Consider the following 7,297-nt stretch of genomic DNA (forward strand, 5'->3'; position numbering starts at 1 on the left):
GTCTTTATATATTAGGCAACGCTTCAAGCCACTAGCCACTTCTATGTGCAATGTTTCCCTGTCCTAGAAGTTTCTTATAGATTTGTCATGCAAATTCAACATAATACCTTTATTCAAAAATAACTTAAAAATATACTTGATATTTCTATTCTCCCAATTCTAATGAGATACAAGCAAGTATTATACACCCAATGATTCCCAAATATCTGTCTACAACTAAAATCTCCAAAGTCATTGTTAGACCCATTAAGCCAAATGTCTACTTAATATCTTTGATGTTTCACAGGTACCTCTTACTCAACATGCCGAAAACTCAATTTTTTCTCATCCCCTGTACATTCTTCCTTTCAAATTTGTACCCATTTTATGTCTCTCCTCTCAGTATAGTAGTACTATCCTGTCAATTGCCAAGTCAGAAATTCAGGAACCACCTTCTCTTCTCCCTCCATCCAACCGATCATTAAACTCCCAGTAATTCTACTCCTATATATTTTTTTGAGTATCTTACCTTTTCATTCCCCATCTTATCTGCAATGTTACTAGCCTTTTTCAGCAACCATCATTTCTTACCTGGACTTCTGCAAAAGTCTCTTAATGGTTGTTCCTCCTACTTGTAGTTTTGAAGCTCCCAGCATTCTTGTACCCTACTCCCCAAAACTTCTACTCACAAAGTCCTTTGGCTCCTTCTTATCTATCCTCCTCTCACCACTCCCTCCTTCACTGAAGCCACTGCCCCAACACACACACGTAAATCTATAATAATTAACACTGTACTTCCCAAGTCCTGGAACAACAGATGCTGTCTTTTGCATCATGTCTTTTCACTTGCTATTCCTTTATTTAGAACATCCACCTCCTCCTGTGTTCACCTGACTAACTTTTACTGATCCTCCAGGTTTTAGTTAAGGTATCCTTTCTCCTGGGCAGCTTTATATAACACCCTAATCTAGGTTATGTGCTCTTTATCTTTTAGCACTTAACACACTGAAATTATTTTTCTCTCTGTATCTCTCTCTAGATTGCAACCTCCATGAGAGCTGGGGCTGCTTTACTTGTTCATTTCATTCATCACTCTGTTCCCACGATTGTTAAATTCAGTAATCCTTATTACTTAGAAACAGGCACAAACCAGAACAAAGGAGTCAATGGCATAGTGTAATTTGGGTGTATTGACTCTCAGTGCACCACACTGATCATGGTCTCAGTCAAAAATATTCATCATCCACCATGTCAAAATACCTAGTATTGTGTAAGGCATTATAGGACTTGGACTCAGACAACCTTGGGCAATTCTTTTTGGCCTCTCTGAAGTTTTTTCTTCATTTCTTAAAGGCATTAAGCAATACCTATACCAAAGTGATATAGGAGAAATAGATTATAGGAGATAAAATGAAAGCATTTTGTAAATCAAACAATGATACTCAACATATACATATATGTATCCTTAACTAATCCATGGTGGCCAAAGTATATTGGCTTATTTTCATCCATCAGTGTTTTCCACTACTACCAATTTCCTACATTTTCAAATTTATTTTAATAAAGGACAGGATAAATACAAATTACCTTTCTTTTTCTTAAGTCTAAAACCCTTGTTTTAAAATCCTCATCATCTAATATCAATTTTACTAAAAGATTCTCAAATAGTTGCTGTGCATCAAAATAAAATTGATTCCTTTATTAAACAAAAGATCTGTTTTAAGTCCACATTAGCATTTTCAGATTTAGTTATTTCACCTGAAACAAACAAAAACAACAACAAAAATATCAGAGGAAACAAAAATTTCTCAATGAAAGATTATAAATAGCCAGGATGTATACCACAATTAAAAGGCATAACTTTTCAGGAAGATTCTTTTTTCTTAAAAAAAAAAAAAAAAGTAAAAACAATGCTATGAATTTCCAGAGGTGGAAGAGCATATAATAAACATTGTTTGATTCCCCATTATCCAAAATAGTACAGTTGGTCTTTGAACGATCTAGGGGTTAGGGATGCTAGCCCACTGTGCAGTCAAAAATCCAAGTTTAACGTTTGACTCTGCCAAAACTTAACTACTAATAGCCTACTGTTGACTGCAAGCCTTACCAATAACATCAACAGGTGATTAACATATAGTTTGTATGTTATATGTATTACACACAGTATTCTTACAATAAAGTATGCGAGAGAAAAAAATGTGATTAACGAAAACACATTTATCGGTATATCTCAACCCCATAAGTTTACAAGATGAATTGTGTCTGAAATGGCAGGCAGCTGCACCTGCAGACCTCCATCTGTGGTACATATCAAGCAACTCAACTTTTTTTCTAATGTCATGACTTTTCTCTGCTTCTTGGGAGTATTTCCAGAATTGCATGGGGCCCATGGTGTTACGCAAGGTATTGCACTAAACACAATGAAAAATACATGAGAACCTCAAAGACCACTTTTTACTGTGATACACAATTTTCTGGAGAGACGGACTGCTCCTGCAGAGATGATTAGCATCACATGACATTTTAAGTGGATATGCACAACGCTTGAGCTCACAGCAATAGTGGCAGGAGGTGGCTACAAAATTATTACAGTACAGTATGTACGATAGTTAGTTTTACGCAGTTACAATTTAATACTGCATCTTTGTTGTTTATACTTCTATCAACTACAAATGGTGCCAAGAGGTTTATGTTTGTATACATGTTTTAATAAATTTTACATTTTTATAACAGATTTGTGTATATTTTACAGTAGTAAATGATAAAATAGACTAGTATCTACATATATGTTCTGCATTCATGATAGACCTAAGTTTTTCAGTATTTCTAGGCTACTTGGTTCATTTGTTTTTTCAAATTGTCACAAATGTCCACAAATTTTTCTAACACATCAAAAAAATTATTTCAATTATTAGAAATTATTTTTTGAATTTTTTTTCAAATTATTGAAAAAATCCACCTGTAAGTGGACCAGCATAGTTCAAACCCATGTTGTTCAAGGGTCAACTGTAAAATAAAATCATGAATATAAATGGTATATTTAAATAGTAAATATAAACGGTACAATCTCGATAAATGTTTATTATGATTGCTGTAGTTATTTATACTGTGTTAAATAATGTATGTTCAGCTGAAATAGTAAGACCAAGGACAACTAACTCGTTTATGCCAATTTCAAAAATCTGGACCATTAGTAGCTAAACTCTGCAACTGTTTAAAATATTAAAATGAAAAACTGGTTAAACGGAAAAGTCAAACCCTGGATTCCCTCATATCTATATTTTTCCCCCTGTGGATCTCATCTGACTAGACCTCATATGCTTTCAATAATTTATTTTTAAATTTTCATACATAACATCAATCAAATGGCTGCTTCTCCCAACAAGGAGCTATGTGTGGGCAAATCACTGACTTTAGCAAACATCCGACAGTTAATCAAGGGGGTCAGGATCAATCAGCTATTTGTACATATTTTAGATGTATGGCATCGCATACTGCGTGCCGTCATGAAAGGCTCACAAAAAGCTAGTCACATCCTGGTAAAACATGTTGTGCGATAAACAGACCATAAACAGAAACCATCACTGGCACTTAGGGGCAAACTCCAGCTGGGTTTCTTTATCCCTAATCCCAGTTTCAGCTGCAGGTTTTTTCCAGAAAGAACAGTAGTTTGATTTACTCAACACTGTAGTAGTCAGGGTGTGGTTATCCTCTAAATTGTATTACAAATAGATTTTCTCTGAACTCCTGTAGCAACAGGATCTGACAGTGGTTACTGGTAGGAAAAGGTGAAATTAAGATCAAAATAAACGTCTACAAAAAATAACAGCTTTTAAGGACCACCTAGAGACAATGGAGGTAGGGGTATTTTTGAGACCAAAACTCAGAGTGTAACACAGCACAGAACATGAATACTTTTCAAGCTTTCAACACAGTTAACAGTTGAAGAGTATCTGGTTTTGCCAGCTCTCCTATTACTGTTTTATCCCATGTTATTCCAATACACTAATAACCTCCACAAACACAGATCAATCACGTTTCCTTCTTGATCATTAGAAAAGGACTAATTGTAAGCATAAATTTAGAAAAAAAAATCAATGAAATGCTTCCTTTAGCTTTTCTAAAACACTAAACTAGAAAGATTTGGAAAGTAAGACTGAGCAGCTTTTTCTAAGGCAGGGATCAATGGGAGTGTACTTAATAAATGAATAATTGCATTCCTTCTCCCTGGCCAGCCGACAGAGTGGAACTCGACCTCTGTTCGGCGGGCATGCACAACCGGCTGGCATGATGTCTGCGTTCCCCTCTTATGAAAGGATCAGCTCTATTTACATGCCTTGTGTGCGGCCTGAAGCCTGCAACCGGGTTTACGAGCCCACTAGGTGCCAGGCACTAAAGGTGACACAGATTTCACCTCTTTTCATTACCTTTGAAGGAAATTCTGTGCCCCGATAAGGAAACGGGGGCCAAGCTCGCATAGGCAATGCGGCCGAGATTGCCCTGGGGCCCCCAAGCCAGGGTACAAATCCACAGCAGTGCTCGGACCAGGCACCGGCTCCCAGAGCAAAGGCGTGACTGGGCACCTAAATACCCACTAGGCAGGTAGTGACTGCGACATTAACTCTTTTCTTCTTCGCCACTCTCAGGCCGCAAGCCCTCAAGAAAAGGGGAAACTGAGACGCAAGCCAAGTGGCTTTCCAAAGGTCACAGCTAGTAGCGGGGCGAGGAGGGCCTCGAGGCCTGGTCTTTGCGACCCTCAACGACCATCTGTAATAATGCCCAGAGCCTCCGCCAGGATTCCCCAGCCCTAGGTTCCCGCAGCCTTTGAGCGGAAAGGGCCAGGGCCTGGAAGCTCCCCCCTCCCGCGTGGTTTTCCCGTCAGCAGCTTTCGTCTGCAAGGGAAAGCGGCGGCCCCACCCGCAGACAGCTGCGAGGCACCGCGCCAAGCGTATGCTGCCTGTTCCCAGGCACTCCCTCCTCCGCCTTCACCCTTTTGCCACCTCCGCCCTCGACCGGGCGCCTGCGCGCCCCAGCCGGTGGGCCAGCGGGCAGTCTACTCACGTGGGCCTCCGCATGGCCCAGCGACGCCAAGGGCAAGGCGGGGCCTCGCGATCGCCCCGCCTCCCTCGTGCCCCGCCCCCTGGAGGGAGCAGGGGACCCTCCGCAGGCGCGGGCACTTGCCCGCCCAGCCCGGGGCTCTGGCTTCGCCGCGTGCGCGTGCGCGTGCGCGTGGTGGGGGTTTGGCTGGGGGCGGGATGCGGTCAAGGCCGCCGAGGCCGCAAGCTCTAGTGGGAAGGCGGCGTGCCGCGGCCGGCTTCGGTGGAGGAGGGGGCGTTTCCCCAGGAAAAGGAAGGAAGTGGGTGTCACGGGCCGCAATACGTCCCCTTTGGCGTCTTGAGTGGGAAATCACAAGATACTGCTCCAGATTTTCCCATTTTATGGCTAAATCCAAATGACTCGGACCCCCGCCCCATCATGTCAGAAACTTCGGCAGTTCCTTCCACCAAAGCTCAACTAGTGCTGCACGCGCCGTGGTAATCATGGGCATCATCTATGAAGCTACTGCTGTGGCCAGGGCCCCAATCGTCCTGCTGAGTAGCAAGCTTTGAGAGACGGCGTCCAAGGCCACCCTGCTGGTCAGTGACCTGCTCTAGAGGCTAAGCTAAGGAATGCTTAGAACTTTGATATTTAGATTTCTTACATTAACTTAACCCAGTTAACAGGTTTGTGGGGGCATTTTTTGTTCTTTTGAGACCGAGGCTCACTGTGTCACCCAGGCTGGAGTGCAGTGGCACAACCTCTGCTCACTGCAGCTTCCGCCTCCCAGGTTCAAGCAATTCTCTCACTTTAGCCTCCAGAGTAGCTGGGATTACAGATGTGTGCCACCACACCCAGCTAATTTTTGTATTTTTAGTAGAGACAGGGTTTCACCATGTTGTCCAGGCTGGTCTCGAACTCCTGGCCTCAGGTGATACACCTGCCTCGACCTCGCAAACTGCTGGAATTACAGGCGTGAGCCACCGCACCCGGCCTTGTGGGGTTTTTTGTTTGTTTGTTTTTAGAGACAGGGTATTGCTCTGCTGCCCAGGCTGGAGTGCAGTGGCCTGATCATAGCTCACTGCAGTCTGGGACTCCTCATCTCAAACGATCCTCCCGAATCAGCCTCCTGAGTAACTGGGACTACAGGCGCATGCACCATACCCGGCTCATTTTTAAAAATCTTTTTATAGAGAAGTCTCGTTGCTTTGCCTAGATAGGCCTCAAACTCCTGGCTTCAAGCTGCCCTCCCACCTCGACCTCTCAAAGCACTGGGATTACAGGCTCTGAGAGCCACCGCACCCAGACACTTACTGATATTCTTATGCAGCTTTCTGATGGGTAGTTTTATTAAGAAAAGAGAAGTCTATATCCAGACCGTGTCACCATATTCAAAATAAAAAATCCCTGCCTTAGGTGAGTTGTGTGTGTTCGGCGAGCATGCACAACCATGGGTTCCTTGAGAACACAAACTTTTTTGTGATTGTTGTTCTTAACATTACATTACTTTGAAGCTGTCCTGATGGAGTGTGGTGAGATGGGGCATTCCTGGGACAGGACTAAAGTGAACATATGTCCCACATTTATCACATTTGGCGGCATTTAGTTTTGCTTGATTGTGAGTTCCTGTGGATTTTTTTTAGGTTGATTCCTGGGTGCAAATACCATAAGGAAGTAGCTCCAGATCTGCTGTTCAACCCCCAAATTTCACTTTCTCATTAATATGGAATTACTGCTACTCCTGTTTTTCCCATCTTATGGTGGGTAGTTTTACTGAAGATTATCATCAGAAGGTAAAGAGAATGGGAGGATTAAGGAACAATGAGAATTGAACAGATAACAAAACCTTTACTGCTTTGAGATCTTCAAGTGCTGCTCCCTCCTTGCCGCCCTCTCACCCAAAAGTTTTAGAACTCAGTGACCGTTCACAGATTGACTCAAATCTTTGCTCATAACATCTGAAAGAATATTCTTCCTGTATTTGGATTTGAATTGCCTAAGTTGAAATTTTGGCAGAATGGATGCATTGGAAATTGGGGAGGAGGCAGTCTCAAGGTATTAGGGAAAGGAGGGGATGATCTTGGCTAGGAGAGATAACAACAAGAGTTTAGAGAAAGAATTTTTTTAAATGAGTGAGTGGCAGATCTAACCATGTTCTATGATTTATTTATTCATTTATTTAGAGACAGAGTCTCTCATTCTGTCACCCAGGCTGGAGTGCAGTGGTATGACCTCAGCTCACTGCAACCTCTGCCTCCCAAGTTCAAGCGATTCTCCTACC

Source organism: Colobus angolensis, unplaced genomic scaffold (genome assembly GCF_000951035.1).
Source record: "Colobus angolensis palliatus isolate OR3802 unplaced genomic scaffold, Cang.pa_1.0 Scaffold160, whole genome shotgun sequence".
Classification (NCBI taxonomy): domain Eukaryota; kingdom Metazoa; phylum Chordata; class Mammalia; order Primates; family Cercopithecidae; genus Colobus; species Colobus angolensis.